The sequence below is a fragment of the Apostichopus japonicus genome, chromosome 9 (assembly GCF_037975245.1).
Source record: "Apostichopus japonicus isolate 1M-3 chromosome 9, ASM3797524v1, whole genome shotgun sequence".
In the NCBI taxonomy this organism is placed as follows: Eukaryota; Metazoa; Echinodermata; class Holothuroidea; order Aspidochirotida; family Stichopodidae; genus Apostichopus; species Apostichopus japonicus.
The window spans coordinates 667,571-686,606 of record NC_092569.1 but is presented as its reverse complement, the minus strand read 5'-3'; positions in this window follow the sequence as shown (position 1 = coordinate 686,606).

The following is a 19,036-nucleotide window of genomic DNA, read 5'->3' as shown; positions in this document are numbered from 1 at the left end:
AAACTTCGTCGAATGCCACTTTTGACCCGACAGAAGCGTCTACTGGGTGCTGGGAGTCCCTTCTACGTATTCTGGAAGAGATTTGAGAACTTTCATTTTTGGCCCAAAATTGGCAATTTCATAAGGCTATACCCTTATGATTTTGTCCGATTTTGGCCAAAATCGGGACTTTTTAAATTCTTCCCAAAACTGTTCCTGTGATGTGTGGCGCCCTTTGGATACCTTTCCAGGTGACAAGAGTGGTATAAACACTTATATTTTGGTGGAAAATGAAATTTAACAACCATATCTGACGTCATTTCATATCTAATTTAAATGACAAAAACTTCGTCGAATGCCACTTTTGACCCGACAGAAGCGTCTACTGGGTGCTGGGAGTCCCTTCTACGTATTCTGGAAGAGATTTGAGAACTTTCATTTTTGGCCCAAAATTGGCAATTTCATAAGGCTATATTTTGACCCGACAGAAGCGTCTACTGGGTGCTGGGAGTCCCTTCTACGTATTCTGGAAGAGATTTGAGAACTTTCATTTTTGGCCCAAAATTGCCAATTTCATAAGGCTATACCCTTATGATTTTGTCCGATTTTGGCCAAAATCGCGACTTTTTTAATTCTTCCCAAAATTGTTCCTGTGGTGTGTGGCGCCCTTTGGATTCCTTTCCAGGTGACAAGAGTTGTATAAACACTTATATTTCGGTGGAAAAATGAAATTTAATAACCATATCTTGACGTCATTTCATATCTAATTTAAATGACAAAAACTTCGTCGAATGCCACTTTTGACCCGACAGAAGCGCCTACTGGGTGCTGAGAGTCCCTTCTACGTATTCTGGGAGAGATTTGAGAACTTTCATTTTTGGCCCAAAATTGCCAATTTCATAAGGCTATACCCTTATGATTTTGTCCGATTTTGGCCAAAATCGCGACTTCTTAAATTCTTCCCGAAATTGTTCCTGTGGTGTGTGGCGCCCTTTGGATGCCGTTCCAGGTGACAAGAGTGGTATAAACACTTATATTTTGGTGGAAATATTAATAACCATATCTTGACGTCATTTCATATCTAATTTAAATGACAAAAACTTCGTCGAATGCCACTTTTGACCCGACAGAAGCGTCTACTGGGTGCTGGGAGTCCCTTCTACGTATTCTGGAAGAGATTTGAGAACTTTCATTTTTGGCCCAAAATTGCCAATTTCATAAGGCTATACCCTTATGATTTTGTCCGATTTTGGCCAAAATCGCGACTTTTTTAATTCTTCCCGAAATTGTTCCTGTGGTGTGTGGCGCCCTTTGGATTCCTTTCCAGGTGACAAGAGTTGTATAAACACTTATATTTCGGTGGAAAAATGAAATTTAATAACCATATCTTGACGTCATTTCATATCTAATTTAAATGACAAAAACTTCGTCGAATGCCACTTTTGACCCGACAGAAGCGCCTACTGGGTGCTGAGAGTCCCTTCTACGTATTCTGGGAGAGATTTGAGAACTTTCATTTTTGGCCCAAAATTGCCAATTTCATAAGGCTATACCCTTATGATTTTGTCCGATTTTGGCCAAAATCGCGACTTTTTTAATTCTTCCCAAAATTGTTCCTGTGGTGTGTGGCGCCCTTTGGATACCTTTCCAGGTGACAAGAGTGGTATAAACACTTATATTTTGGTGGAAATATTAATAACCATATCTTGACGTCATTTCATATCTAATTTAAATGACAAAAACTTCGTCGAATGCCACTTTTGACCCGACAGAAGCGTCTACTGGGTGCTGGGAGTCCCTTCTACGTATTCTGGAAGAGATTTGAGAACTTTCATTTTTGGCCCAAAATTGGCAATTTCATAAGGCTCTACCCTTATGATTTTGTCCGATTTTGGCCAAAATCGCGACTGTTTAAATTCTTCCCGAAATTGTTCCTGTGGTGTGTGGCGCCCTTTGGATGCCGTTCCAGGTGACAAGAGTGGTATAAACACTTATATTTTGGTGGAAATATTAATAACCATATCTTGACGTCATTTCATATCTAATTTAAATGACAAAAACTTCGTCGAATGCCACTTTTGACCCGACAGAAGCGTCTACTGGGTGCTGGGAGTCCCTTCTACGTATTCTGGAAGAGATTTGAGAACTTTCATTTTTGGCCCAAAATTGGCAATTTCATAAGGCTATACCCTTATGATTTTGTCCGATTTTGGCCAAAATCGGGACTTTTTAAATTCTTCCCAAAACTGTTCCTGTGATGTGTGGCGCCCTTTGGATACCTTTCCAGGTGACAAGAGTGGTATAAACACTTATATTTTGGTGGAAAATGAAATTTAATAACCATATCTGACGTCATTTCATATCTAATTTAAATGACAAAAACTTCGTCGAATGCCACTTTTGACCCGACAGAAGCGTCTACTGGGTGCTGGGAGTCCCTTCTACGTATTCTGGAAGAGATTTGAGAACTTTCATTTTTGGCCCAAAATTGGCAATTTCATAAGGCTATACCCTTATGATTTTGTCCGATTTTGGCCAAAATCGGGACTTTTTAAATTCTTCCCAAAACTGTTCCTGTGATGTGTGGCGCCCTTTGGATACCTTTCCAGGTGACAAGAGTGGTATAAACACTTATATTTTGGTGGAAAATGAAATTTAACAACCATATCTGACGTCATTTCATATCTAATTTAAATGACAAAAACTTCGTCGAATGCCACTTTTGACCCGACAGAAGCGTCTACTGGGTGCTGGGAGTCCCTTCTACGTATTCTGGAAGAGATTTGAGAACTTTCATTTTTGGCCCAAAATTGGCAATTTCATAAGGCTATATTTTGACCCGACAGAAGCGTCTACTGGGTGCTGGGAGTCCCTTCTACGTATTCTGGAAGAGATTTGAGAACTTTCATTTTTGGCCCAAAATTGGCAATTTCATAAGGCTATACCCTTATGATTTTGTCCGATTTTGGCCAAAATCGGGACTTTTTAAATTCTTCCCAAAATTGTTCCTGTGATGTGTGGCGCCCTTTGGATACCTTTCCAGGTGACAAGAGTGGTATAAACACTTATATTTTGGTGGAAAATGAAATTTAATAACCATATCTGACGTCATTTCATATCTAATTTATATGACAAAAACTTCGTCGAATGCCACGTTTGACCCGACAGAAGCGTCTACTGGGTGCTGGGAGTCCCTTCTACGTATTCTGGAAGAGATTTGAGAACTTTCATTTTTGGCCCAAAATTGGCAATTTCATAAGGCTATACCCTTATGATTTTGTCCGATTTTGGCCAAAATCGCGACTTTTTTAATTCTTCCCGAAATTGTTCCTGTGGTGTGTGGCGCCCTTTGGATTCCTTTTCATAAGGCCTTATGATTTTCATTTCATAAGGCCATATTTCATAAGGCCATAAGGCCTTATGATTTTGTCCGATTTTGGCCAAAATCGCGACTTTTTTAATTCTTCCCAAAATTGTTCCTGTGATGTGTGGCGCCCTTTGGATACCTTTCCAGGTGACAAGAGTGGTATAAACACTTATATTTTGGTGGAAAATGAAATTTAATAACCATATCTTGACGTCATTTCATATCTAATTTAAATGACAAAAACTTCGTCGAATGCCACTTTTGACCCGACAGAAGCGTCTACTGGGTGCTGGGAGTCCCTTCTACGTATTCTGGAAGAGATTTGAGAACTTTCATTTTTGGCCCAAAATTGCCAATTTCATAAGGCCTTATGATTTTGTCCGATTTTGGCCAAAATCGCGACTTTTTTAATTCTTCCCAAAATTGTTCCTGTGATGTGTGGCGCCCTTTGGATACCTTTCCAGGTGACAAGAGTGGTATAAACACTTATATTTTGGTGGAAAATGAAATTTAATAACCATATCTTGACGTCATTTCATATCTAATTTAAATGACAAAAAATTCGTCGAATGCCACTTTTGACCCGACAGAAGCGTCTACTGGGTGCTGGGAGTCCCTTCTACGTATTCTGGAAGAGATTTGAGAACTTTCATTTTTGGCCCAAAATTGGCAATTTCATAAGGCCTTATGATTTTCATTTCATAAGGCCATATTTCATAAGGCCATAAGGCCTTATGATTTTGTCCGATTTTGGCCAAAATCGCGACTTTTTTAATTCTTCCCAAAATTGTTCCTGTGGTGTGTGGCGCCCTTTGGATACCTTTCCAGGTGACAAGAGTTGTATAAACACTTATATTTCGGTGGAAAAATGAAATTTAATAACCATATCTTGACGTTATTTCATATCTGATTTAAATGACAAAAAATTCGTCGAATGCCACTTTTGACCTGACAGAAGCGTCTAACTGGGTGCTGGGAGTCCCTTCTACGTATTCTGGAAGAGATTTGAGAACTTTCATTTTTGGCCCAAAATTGCCAATTTCATAAGGCTATACCCTTATGATTTTGTCCGATTTTGGCCAAAATCGCGACTTTTTTAATTCTTCCCAAAATTGTTCCTGTGGTGTGTGGCGCCCTTTGGATTCCTTTCCAGGTGACAAGAGTTGTATAAACACTTATATTTCGGTGGAAAAATGAAATTTAATAACCATATCTTGACGTCATTTCATATCTAATTTAAATGACAAAAACTTCGTCGAATGCCACTTTTGACCCGACAGAAGCGTCTACTGGGTGCTGGGAGTCCCTTCTACGTATTCTGGAAGAGATTTGAGAACTTTCATTTTTGGCCCAAAATTGGCAATTTCATAAGGCTATACTTATGATTTTGTCCGATTTTGGCCAAAATCGCGACTTTTTTAATTCTTCCCAAAATTGTTCCTGTGATGTGTGGCGCCCTTTGGATACCTTTCCAGGTGACAAGAGTGGTATAAACACTTATATTTTGGTGGAAAATGAAATTTAATAACCATATCTTGACGTCATTTCATATCTAATTTAAATGACAAAAACTTCGTCGAATGCCACTTTTGACCCGACAGAAGCGTCTAACTGGGTGCTGGGAGTCCCTTCTACGTATTCTGGAAGAGATTTGAGAACTTTCATTTTTGGCCCAAAATTGCCAATTTCATAAGGCTATACCCTTATGATTTTGTCCGATTTTGGCGAAAATCGCGACTTTTTTAATTCTTCCCAAAATTGTTCCTGTGGTGTGTGGCGCCCTTTGGATTCCTTTCCAGGTGACAAGAGTTGTATAAACACTTATATTTCGGTGGAAAAATGAAATTTAATAACCATATCTTGACGTCATTTCATATCTAATTTAAATGACAAAAACTTCGTCGAATGCCACTTTTGACCCGACAGAAGCGCCTACTGGGTGCTGAGAGTCCCTTCTACGTATTCTGGGAGAGATTTGAGAACTTTCATTTTTGGCCCAAAATTGGCAATTTCATAAGGCTATACTTATGATTTTCATTTCATAAGGCCATATTTCATAAGGCCATAAGGCCTTATGATTTTGTCCGATTTTGGCCAAAATCGCGACTTTTTTAATTCTTCCCAAAACTGTTCCTGTGGTGTGTGGCGCCCTTTGGATACCTTTCCAGGTGACAAGAGTGGTATAAACACTTATATTTTGGTGGAAATATTAATAACCATATCTTGACGTCATTTCATATCTAATTTAAATGACAAAAACTTCGTCGAATGCCACTTTTGACCCGACAGAAGCGCCTACTGGGTGCTGAGAGTCCCTTCTACGTATTCTGGGAGAGATTTGACAACTTTCATTTTTGGCCCAAAATTGCCAATTTCATAAGGCTATACCCTTATGATTTTGTCCGATTTTGGCCAAAATCGCGACTTTTTTAATTCTTCCCGAAATTGTTCCTGTGGTGTGTGGCGCCCTTTGGATTCCTTTCCAGGTGACAAGAGTTGTATAAACACTTATATTTCGATGGAAAAATGAAATTTAATAACCATATCTTGACGTCATTTCATATCTAATTTAAATGACAAAAACTTCGTCGAATGCCACTTTTGACCCGACAGAAGCGCCTACTGGGTGCTGAGAGTCCCTTCTACGTATTCTGGGAGAGATTTGAGAACTTTCATTTTTGGCCCAAAATTGGCAATTTCATAAGGCTATACCCTTATGATTTTGTCCGATTTTGGCCAAAATCGCGACTTTTTTAATTCTTCCCAAAATTGTTCCTGTGGTGTGTGGCGCCCTTTGGATACCTTTCCAGGTGACAAGAGTTGTATAAACACTTATATTTTGGTGGAAAATGAAATTTAATAACCATATCTTGACGTCATTTCATATCTAATTTAAATGATGCGTCGAATGCCACTTTTGACCCGACAGAAGCGTCTACTGGGTGCTGAGAGTCCCTTCTACGTATTCTGGGAAAGATTTGAGAACTTTCATTTTTGGCCCAAAATTGGCAATTTCATAAGGCTATACCCTTATGATTTTGTCCGATTTTGGCCAAAATCGCGACTTTTTTAATTCTTCCCAAAATTGTTCCTGTGATGTGTGGCGCCCTTTGGATACCTTTCCAGGTGACAAGAGTGGTATAAACACTTATATTTTGGTGGAAAATGAAATTTAATAACCATATCTTGACGTCATTTCATATCTAATTTAAATGACAAAAACTTCGTCGAATGCCACTTTTGACCCGACAGAAGCGTCTACTGGGTGCTGGGAGTCCCTTCTACGTATTCTGGAAGAGATTTGAAAACTTTCATTTTTGGCCCAAAATTGGCAATTTCATAAGGCTATACCCTTATGATTTTGTCCGATTTTGGCCAAAATCGCGACTTTTTTAATTCTTCCCGAAATTGTTCCTGTGGTGTGTGGCGCCCTTTGGATTCCTTTCCAGGTGACAAGAGTTGTATAAACACTTATATTTCGGTGGAAAAATGAAATTTAATAACCATATCTTGACGTCATTTCATATCTAATTTAAATGACAAAAACTTCGTCGAATGCCACTTTTGACCCGACAGAAGCGCCTACTGGGTGCTGAGAGTCTCTTCTACGTATTCTGGAAGAGATTTGAGAACTTTCATTTTTGGCCCAAAATTGGCAATTTCATAAGGCCTTATGATTTTCATTTCATAAGGCCATATTTCATAAGGCCATAAGGCCTTATGATTTTGTCCGATTTTGGCCAAAATCGCGACTTTTTTAATTCTTCCCAAAACTGTTCCTGTGGTGTGTGGCGCCCTTTGGATACCTTTCCAGGTGACAAGAGTGGTATAAACACTTATATTTTGGTGGAAATATTAATAACCATATCTTGACGTCATTTCATATCTAATTTAAATGACAAAAACTTCGTCGAATGCCACTTTTGACCCGACAGAAGCGTCTACTGGGTGCTGGGAGTCCCTTCTACGTATTCTGGAAGAGATTTGAGAACTTTCATTTTTGGCCCAAAATTGCCAATTTCATAAGGCTATACCCTTATGATTTTGTCCGATTTTGGCCAAAATCGCGACTTTTTTAATTCTTCCCAAAATTGTTCCTGTGATGTGTGGCGCCCTTTGGATACCTTTCCAGGTGACAAGAGTGGTATAAACACTTATATTTTGGTGGAAAATGAAATTTAATAACCATATCTTGACGTCATTTCATATCTAATTTAAATGACAAAAACTTCGTCGAATGCCACTTTTGACCCGACAGAAGCGTCTACTGGGTGCTGGGAGTCCCTTCTACGTATTCTGGAAGAGATTTGAGAACTTTCATTTTTGGCCCAAAGTTGGCAATTTCATAAAGCTATACCCTTATGATTTTGTCCGATTTTGGCCAAAATCGCGACTTTTTTAATTCTTCCCGAAATTGTTCCTGTGATGTGTGGCGCCCTTTGGATACCTTTCCAGGTGACAAGAGTGGTATAAACACTTATATTTTGGTGGAAAATGAAATTTAATAACCATATCTTGACGTCATTTCATATCTAATTTAAATGATAAAAACTTCGTCGAATGCCACTTTTGACCCGACAGAAGCGTCTACTGGGTGCTGGGAGTCCCTTCTACGTATTCTGGAAGAGATTTGAGAACTTTCATTTTTGGCCCAAAGTTGGCAATTTCATAAGGCTATACCCTTATGATTTTGTCCGATTTTGGCCAAAATCGCGACTTTTTTAATTCTTCCCAAAATTGTTCCTGTGATGTGTGGCGCCCTTTGGATACCTTTCCAGGTGACAAGAGTGGTATAAACACTTATATTTTGGTGGAAAATGAAATTTAATAACCATATCTTGACGTCATTTCATATCTGATTTAAATGACAAAAACTTCGTCGAATGCCACTTTTGACCCGACAGAAGCGTCTAACTGGGTGCTGGGAGTCCCTTCTACGTATTCTGGAAGAGATTTGAGAACTTTCATTTTTGGCCCAAAATTGGCAATTTCATAAGGCTATACCCTTATGATTTTGTCCGATTTTGGCCAAAATCGCGACTTTTTTAATTCTTCCCAAAATTGTTCCTGTGATGTGTGGCGCCCTTTGGATACCTTTCCAGGTGACAAGAGTGGTATAAACACTTATATTTTGGTGGAAAATGAAATTTAATAACCATATCTTGACGTCATTTCATATCTAATTTAAATGACAAAAACTTCGTCGAATGCCACTTTTGACCCGACAGAAGCGCCTACTGGGTGCTGAGAGTCCCTTCTACGTATTCTGGGAGAGATTTGAGAACTTTCATTTTTGGCCCAAAATTGGCAATTTCATAAGGCCCTTATGATTTTCATTTCATAAGGCCATATTTCATAAGGCCATAAGGCTTCATGATTTTGTCCGATTTTGGCCAAAATCGCGACTTTTTTAATTCTTCCCAAAACTGTTCCTGTGGTGTGTGGCGCCCTTTGGATACCTTTCCAGGTGACAAGAGTGGTATAAACACTTATATTTTGGTGGAAAATGAAATTTAATAACCATATCTTGACGTCATTTCATATCTAATTTAAATGATAAAAACTTCGTCGAATGCCACTTTTGACCCGACAGAAGCGTCTACTGGGTGCTGGGAGTCCCTTCTACGTATTCTGGAAGAGATTTGAGAACTTTCATTTTTGGCCCAAAGTTGGCAATTTCATAAGGCTATACCCTTATGATTTTGTCCGATTTTGGCCAAAATCGCGACTTTTTTAATTCTTCCCAAAATTGTTCCTGTGATGTGTGGCGCCCTTTGGATACCTTTCCAGGTGACAAGAGTGGTATAAACACTTATATTTTGGTGGAAAATGAAATTTAATAACCATATCTTGACGTCATTTCATATCTGATTTAAATGACAAAAACTTCGTCGAATGCCACTTTTGACCCGACAGAAGCGTCTAACTGGGTGCTGGGAGTCCCTTCTACGTATTCTGGAAGAGATTTGAGAACTTTCATTTTTGGCCCAAAATTGGCAATTTCATAAGGCTATACCCTTATGATTTTGTCCGATTTTGGCCAAAATCGCGACTTTTTTAATTCTTCCCAAAATTGTTCCTGTGATGTGTGGCGCCCTTTGGATACCTTTCCAGGTGACAAGAGTGGTATAAACACTTATATTTTGGTGGAAAATGAAATTTAATAACCATATCTTGACGTCATTTCATATCTAATTTAAATGACAAAAACTTCGTCGAATGCCACTTTTGACCCGACAGAAGCGCCTACTGGGTGCTGAGAGTCCCTTCTACGTATTCTGGGAGAGATTTGAGAACTTTCATTTTTGGCCCAAAATTGGCAATTTCATAAGGCCTTATGATTTTCATTTCATAAGGCCATATTTCATAAGGCCATAAGGCTTCATGATTTTGTCCGATTTTAGCCAAAATCGCGACTTTTTTAATTCTTCCCAAAACTGTTCCTGTGGTGTGTGGCGCCCTTTGGATACCTTTCCAGGTGACAAGAGTGGTATAAACACTTATATTTTGGTGGAAATATTAATAACCATATCTTGACGTCATTTCATATCTAATTTAAATGACAAAAACTTCGTCGAATGCCACTTTTGACCCGACAGAAGCGTCTACTGGGTGCTGGGAGTCCCTTCTACGTATTCTGGAAGAGATTTGAGAACTTTCATTTTTGGCCCAAAATTGGCAATTTCATAAGGCTATACCCTTATGATTTTGTCCGATTTTGGCCAAAATCGCGACTTTTTTAATTCTTCCCAAAATTGTTCCTGTGATGTGTGGCGCCCTTTGGATACCTTTCCAGGTGACAAGAGTGGTATAAACACTTATATTTTGGTGGAAAATGAAATTTAATAACCATATCTTGACGTCATTTCATATCTAATTTAAATGACAAAAACTTCGTCGAATGCCACTTTTGACCCGACAGAAGCGTCTACTGGGTGCTGGGAGTCCCTTCTACGTATTCTGGAAGAGATTTGAGAACTTTCATTTTTGGCCCAAAGTTGGCAATTTCATAAGGCTATACCCTTATGATTTTGTCCGATTTTGGCCAAAATCGCGACTTTTTTAATTCTTTCCAAAATTGTTCCTGTGATGTGTGGCGCCCTTTGGATACCTTTCCAGGTGACAAGAGTGGTATAAACACTTATATTTTGGTGGAAAATGAAATTTAATAACCATATCTTGACGTCATTTCATATCTAATTTAAATGATAAAAACTTCGTCGAATGCCACTTTTGACCCGACAGAAGCGTCTACTGGGTGCTGGGAGTCCCTTCTACGTATTCTGGAAGAGATTTGAGAACTTTCATTTTTGGCCCAAAGTTGGCAATTTCATAAGGCTATACCCTTATGATTTTGTCCGATTTTGGCCAAAATCGCGACTTTTTTAATTCTTCCCAAAATTGTTCCTGTGATGTGTGGCGCCCTTTGGATACCTTTCCAGGTGACAAGAGTGGTATAAACACTTATATTTTGGTGGAAAATGAAATTTAATAACCATATCTTGACGTCATTTCATATCTGATTTAAATGACAAAAACTTCGTCGAATGCCACTTTTGACCCGACAGAAGCGTCTAACTGGGTGCTGGGAGTCCCTTCTACGTATTCTGGAAGAGATTTGAGAACTTTCATTTTTGGCCCAAAATTGGCAATTTCATAAGGCTAAACCCTTATGATTTTGTCCGATTTTGGCCAAAATCGCGACTTTTTTAATTCTTCCCAAAATTGTTCCTGTGATGTGTGGCGCCCTTTGGATACCTTTCCAGGTGACAAGAGTGGTATAAACACTTATATTTTGGTGGAAAATGAAATTTAATAACCATATCTTGACGTCATTTCATATCTAATTTAAATGACAAAAACTTCGTCGAATGCCACTTTTGACCCGACAGAAGCGTCTACTGGGTGCTGGGAGTCCCTTCAATTATTCTGGAAGAGATTTGAGAACTTTCATTTTTGGCCCAAAGTTGGCAATTTCATAAGGCTATACCCTTATGATTTTGTCCGATTTTGGCCAAAATCGCGACTTTTTTAATTCTTCCCAAAATTGTTCCTGTGATGTGTGGCGCCCTTTGGATACCTTTCCAGGTGACAAGAGTGGTATAAACACTTATATTTTGGTGGAAAATGAAATTTAATAACCATATCTTGACGTCATTTCATATCTAATTTAAATGATAAAAACTTCGTCGAATGCCACTTTTGACCCGACAGAAGCGTCTACTGGGTGCTGGGAGTCCCTTCTACGTATTCTGGAAGAGATTTGAGAACTTTCATTTTTGGCCCAAAGTTGGCAATTTCATAAGGCTATACCCTTATGATTTTGTCCGATTTTGGCCAAAATCGCGACTTTTTTAATTCTTCCCAAAATTGTTCCTGTGATGTGTGGCGCCCTTTGGATACCTTTCCAGGTGACAAGAGTGGTATAAACACTTATATTTTGGTGGAAAATGAAATTTAATAACCATATCTTGACGTCATTTCATATCTGATTTAAATGACAAAAACTTCGTCGAATGCCACTTTTGACCCGACAGAAGCGTCTAACTGGGTGCTGGGAGTCCCTTCTACGTATTCTGGAAGAGATTTGAGAACTTTCATTTTTGGCCCAAAATTGGCAATTTCATAAGGCTATACCCTTATGATTTTGTCCGATTTTGGCCAAAATCGCGACTTTTTTAATTCTTCCCAAAATTGTTCCTGTGATGTGTGGCGCCCTTTGGATACCTTTCCAGGTGACAAGAGTGGTATAAACACTTATATTTTGGTGGAAAATGAAATTTAATAACCATATCTTGACGTCATTTCATATCTAATTTAAATGACAAAAACTTCGTCGAATGCCACTTTTGACCCGACAGAAGCGCCTACTGGGTGCTGAGAGTCCCTTCTACGTATTCTGGGAGAGATTTGAGAACTTTCATTTTTGGCCCAAAATTGGCAATTTCATAAGGCCTTATGATTTTCATTTCATAAGGCCATATTTCATAAGGCCATAAGGCTTCATGATTTTGTCCGATTTTGGCCAAAATCGCGACTTTTTTAATTCTTCCCAAAACTGTTCCTGTGGTGTGTGGCGCCCTTTGGATACCTTTCCAGGTGACAAGAGTGGTATAAACACTTATATTTTGGTGGAAAATGAAATTTAATAACCATATCTTGACGTCATTTCATATCTAATTTAAATGATAAAAACTTCGTCGAATGCCACTTTTGACCCGACAGAAGCGTCTACTGGGTGCTGGGAGTCCCTTCTACGTATTCTGGAAGAGATTTGAGAACTTTCATTTTTGGCCCAAAGTTGGCAATTTCATAAGGCTATACCCTTATGATTTTGTCCGATTTTGGCCAAAATCGCGACTTTTTTAATTCTTCCCAAAATTGTTCCTGTGATGTGTGGCGCCCTTTGGATACCTTTCCAGGTGACAAGAGTGGTATAAACACTTATATTTTGGTGGAAAATGAAATTTAATAACCATATCTTGACGTCATTTCATATCTGATTTAAATGACAAAAACTTCGTCGAATGCCACTTTTGACCCGACAGAAGCGTCTAACTGGGTGCTGGGAGTCCCTTCTACGTATTCTGGAAGAGATTTGAGAACTTTCATTTTTGGCCCAAAATTGGCAATTTCATAAGGCTATACCCTTATGATTTTGTCCGATTTTGGCCAAAATCGCGACTTTTTTAATTCTTCCCAAAATTGTTCCTGTGATGTGTGGCGCCCTTTGGATACCTTTCCAGGTGACAAGAGTGGTATAAACACTTATATTTTGGTGGAAAATGAAATTTAATAACCATATCTTGACGTCATTTCATATCTAATTTAAATGACAAAAACTTCGTCGAATGCCACTTTTGACCCGACAGAAGCGCCTACTGGGTGCTGAGAGTCCCTTCTACGTATTCTGGGAGAGATTTGAGAACTTTCATTTTTGGCCCAAAATTGGCAATTTCATAAGGCCTTATGATTTTCATTTCATAAGGCCATATTTCATAAGGCCATAAGGCTTCATGATTTTGTCCGATTTTGGCCAAAATCGCGACTTTTTTAATTCTTCCCAAAACTGTTCCTGTGGTGTGTGGCGCCCTTTGGATACCTTTCCAGGTGACAAGAGTGGTATAAACACTTATATTTTGGTGGAAATATTAATAACCATATCTTGACGTCATTTCATATCTAATTTAAATGACAAAAACTTCGTCGAATGCCACTTTTGACCCGACAGAAGCGTCTACTGGGTGCTGGGAGTCCCTTCTACGTATTCTGGAAGAGATTTGAGAACTTTCATTTTTGGCCCAAAATTGCCAATTTCATAAGGCTATACCCTTATGATTTTGTCCGATTTTGGCCAAAATCGCGACTTTTTTAATTCTTCCCAAAATTGTTCCTGTGATGTGTGGCGCCCTTTGGATACCTTTCCAGGTGACAAGAGTGGTATAAACACTTATATTTTGGTGGAAAATGAAATTTAATAACCATATCTTGACGTCATTTCATATCTAATTTAAATGACAAAAACTTCGTCGAATGCCACTTTTGACCCGACAGAAGCGTCTACTGGGTGCTGGGAGTCCCTTCTACGTATTCTGGAAGAGATTTGAGAACTTTCATTTTTGGCCCAAAGTTGGCAATTTCATAAGGCTATACCCTTATGATTTTGTCCGATTTTGGCCAAAATCGCGACTTTTTTAATTCTTTCCAAAATTGTTCCTGTGATGTGTGGCGCCCTTTGGATACCTTTCCAGGTGACAAGAGTGGTATAAACACTTATATTTTGGTGGAAAATGAAATTTAATAACCATATCTTGACGTCATTTCATATCTAATTTAAATGATAAAAACTTCGTCGAATGCCACTTTTGACCCGACAGAAGCGTCTACTGGGTGCTGGGAGTCCCTTCTACGTATTCTGGAAGAGATTTGAGAACTTTCATTTTTGGCCCAAAGTTGGCAATTTCATAAGGCTATACCCTTATGATTTTGTCCGATTTTGGCCAAAATCGCGACTTTTTTAATTCTTCCCAAAATTGTTCCTGTGATGTGTGGCGCCCTTTGGATACCTTTCCAGGTGACAAGAGTGGTATAAACACTTATATTTTGGTGGAAAATGAAATTTAATAACCATATCTTGACGTCATTTCTTATCTGATTTAAATGACAAAAACTTCGTCGAATGCCACTTTTGACCCGACAGAAGCGTCTAACTGGGTGCTGGGAGTCCCTTCTACGTATTCTGGAAGAGATTTGAGAACTTTCATTTTTGGCCCAAAATTGGCAATTTCATAAGGCTAAACCCTTATGATTTTGTCCGATTTTGGCCAAAATCGCGACTTTTTTAATTCTTCCCAAAATTGTTCCTGTGATGTGTGGCGCCCTTTGGATACCTTTCCAGGTGACAAGAGTGGTATAAACACTTATATTTTGGTGGAAAATGAAATTTAATAACCATATCTTGACGTCATTTCATATCTAATTTAAATGACAAAAACTTCGTCGAATGCCACTTTTGACCCGACAGAAGCGTCTACTGGGTGCTGGGAGTCCCTTCTACGTATTCTGGAAGAGATTTGAGAACTTTCATTTTTGGCCCAAAGTTGGCAATTTCATAAGGCTATACCCTTATGATTTTGTCCGATTTTGGCCAAAATCGCGACTTTTTTAATTCTTCCCAAAATTGTTCCTGTGATGTGTGGCGCCCTTTGGATACCTTTCCAGGTGACAAGAGTGGTATAAACACTTATATTTTGGTGGAAAATGAAATTTAATAACCATATCTTGACGTCATTTCATATCTAATTTAAATGATAAAAACTTCGTCGAATGCCACTTTTGACCCGACAGAAGCGTCTACTGGGTGCTGGGAGTCCCTTCTACGTATTCTGGAAGAGATTTGAGAACTTTCATTTTTGGCCCAAAGTTGGCAATTTCATAAGGCTATACCCTTATGATTTTGTCCGATTTTGGCCAAAATCGCGACTTTTTTAATTCTTCCCAAAATTGTTCCTGTGATGTGTGGCGCCCTTTGGATACCTTTCCAGGTGACAAGAGTGGTATAAACACTTATATTTTGGTGGAAAATGAAATTTAATAACCATATCTTGACGTCATTTCATATCTGATTTAAATGACAAAAACTTCGTCGAATGCCACTTTTGACCCGACAGAAGCGTCTAACTGGGTGCTGGGAGTCCCTTCTACGTATTCTGGAAGAGATTTGAGAACTTTCATTTTTGGCCCAAAATTGCCAATTTCATAATGCTAAACCCTTATGATTTTGTCCGATTTTGGCCAAAATCGCGACTTTTTTAATTCTTCCCAAAATTGTTCCTGTGATGTGTGGCGCCCTTTGGATACCTTTCCAGGTGACAAGAGTGGTATAAACACTTATATTTTGGTGGAAAATGAAATTTAATAACCATATCTTGACGTCATTTCATATCTAATTTAAATGACAAAAACTTCGTCGAATGCCACTTTTGACCCGACAGAAGCGTCTACTGGGTGCTGGGAGTCCCTTCTACGTATTCTGGAAGAGATTTGAGAACTTTCATTTTTGGCCCAAAGTTGGCAATTTCATAAGGCTATACCCTTATGATTTTGTCCGATTTTGGCCAAAATCGCGACTTTTTTAATTCTTCCCAAAATTGTTCCTGTGATGTGCTGCGCCCTTTGGATACCTTTCCAGGTGACAAGAGTGGTATAAACACTTATATTTTGGTGGAAGATGAAATTTAATAACCATATCTTGACGTCATTTCATATCTGATTTAAATGACAAAAACTTCGTCGAATGCCACTTTTGACCCGACAGAAGCGTCTAACTGGGTGCTGGGAGTCCCTTCTACGTATTCTGGAAGAGATTTGAGAACTTTCATTTTTGGCCCAAAATTGCCAATTTCATAAGGCTATACCCTTATGATTTTGTCCGATTTTGGCCAAAATCGCGACTTTTTTAATTCTTCCCAAAATTGTTCCTGTGGTGTGTGGCGCCCTTTGGATTCCTTTCCAGGTGACAAGAGTTGTATAAACACTTATATTTTGGTGGAAAAATGAAATTTAATAACCATATCTTGACGTCATTTCATATCTAATTTAAATGACAAAAACTTCGTCGAATGCCACTTTTGACCCGACAGAAGCGCCTACTGGGTGCTGAGAGTCCCTTCTACGTATTCTGGGAGAGATTTGAGAACTTTCATTTTTGGCCCAAAATTGGCAATTTCATAAGGCCTTATGATTTTCATTTCATAAGGCCATATTTCATAAGGCCATAAGGCCTTATGATTTTGTCCGATTTTGGCCAAAATCGCGACTTTTTTAATTCTTCCCAAAACTGTTCCTGTGGTGTGTGGCGCCCTTTGGATACCTTTCCAGGTGACATGAGTGGTATAAACACTTATATTTTGGTGGAAATATTAATAACCATATCTTGACGTCATTTCATATCTAATTTAAATGACAAAAACTTCGTCGAATGCCACTTTTGACCCGACAGAAGCGTCTACTGGGTGCTGGGAGTCCCTTCTACGTATTCTGGAAGAGATTTGAGAACTTTCATTTTTGGCCCAAAATTGCCAATTTCATAAGGCTATACCCTTATGATTTTGTCCGATTTTGGCCAAAATCGCGACTTTTTTAATTCTTTCCAAAATTGTTCCTGTGATGTGTGGCGCCCTTTGGATACCTTTCCAGGTGACAAGAGTGGTATAAACACTTATATTTTGGTGGAAAATGAAATTTAATAACCATATCTTGACGTCATTTCATATCTGATTTAAATGACAAAAACTTCGTCGAATGCCACTTTTGACCCGACAGAAGCGTCTAACTGGGTGCCGGGAGTCCCTTCTACGTATTCTGGAAGAGATTTGAGAACTTTCATTTTTGGCCCAAAATTGGCAATTTCATAAGGCTATACCCTTATGATTTTGTCCGATTTTGGCCAAAATCGCGACTTTTTTAAATCTTCCCAAAATTGTTCCTGTGATGTGTGGCGCCCTTTGGATACCTTTCCAGGTGACAAGAGTGGTATAAACACTTATATTTTGGTGGAAAATGAAATTTAATAACCATATCTTGACGTCATTTCATATCTAATTTAAATGACAAAAACTTCGTCGAATGCCACTTTTGACCCGACAGAAGCGCCTACTGGGTGCTGAGAGTCCCTTCTACGTATTCTGGGAGAGATTTGAGAACTTTCATTTTTGGCCCAAAATTGGCAATTTCATAAGGCCTTATGATTTTCATTTCATAAGGCCATATTTCATAAGGCCATAAGGCCTTATGATTTTGTCCGATTTTGGCCAAAATCGCGACTTTTTTAATTCTTCCCAAAACTGTTCCTGTGGTGTGTGGCGCCCTTTGGATACCTTTCCAGGTGACAAGAGTGGTATAAACACTTATATTTTGGTGGAAATATTAATAACCATATCTTGACGTCATTTCATATCTAATTTAAATGACAAAAACTTCGTCGAATGCCACTTTTGACCCGACAGAAGCGTCTACTGGGTGCTGGGAGTCCCTTCTACGTATTCTGGAAGAGATTTGAGAACTTTCATTTTTGGCCCAAAATTGCCAATTTCATAAGGTTATACCCTTATGATTTTCTCCGATTTTGGCCAAAATCGCGACTTTTTTTAATTCTTCCCAAAATTGTTCCTGTGGTGTGTGGCGCCCTTTGGATTCCTTTCCAGGTGACAAGAGTTGTATAAACACTTATATTTTGGTGGAAAAATGAAATTTAATAACCATATCTTGACGTCATTTCATATCTAATTTAAATGACAAAAACTTTGTCGAATGTTACTTTTGACCCGACAGATTTTGACCCAAAGTATTCTGGGAGAGATTTGAGAACTTTCATTTTTGGCCCAAAATTGCAAATTTCATAAGGCTATAATCTTATGATTTTGTCCGATTTTGGCCAAAATCGCGACTTCTTTAATTGTTCCCAAACTTGTTCATGTGGTGTGTGCGCCCTTTGGATTCCTTTCCAGGTGACAAGAGTTGTATAAACACTGAAATTCTGGCCATGAAATGAAATTTAATAATCATATCTCGACGTCACTTCATATATAATTTAAATGACTAAAACTTCGTCGAATGCCACTTTTGACCCAATAAAGCATCTACTGATGATGTTGTTGTTGCATATTGAATTACATTTTATATTAACTGGTCATACAGGCACAGTCAGCTAGCTGAAAATATAAAAGGTCATATAGAGATAATTTTGCGTTTTTGGTCGGTTAAATCTTTACCAATTCCAGGCCTCGAAATTTGTTCAAAATTAGACCAAAGAAATGAAGTAAACAAAGAAATATTGTCTGTATATTATTTTATATTTTATTATTGTGTCCTTAAATTACTGAATATTTTTATTGAAAGGACTTTTTTGATATGACAATAACTTTTACTAGAATTCACTATAATATTACGTATATAAAACATATTTATAAATGATAAAATGTAATGTTATATATAAAAATAAAAACCATGTAATAAAATAATGAATGACATTTAGGGATATAATTTTAAAATCATGGCAGTAGCCAAAACCCCCCAAAAAGAACAAGTATATCATTATAAGAAAGAGAGAAAGAACATGTAAATATATTTTTTTCTTGGAAGAAAACTTGGCGATGTTTCTGTTCTGTACTTGTGAGGACTTTTTATATC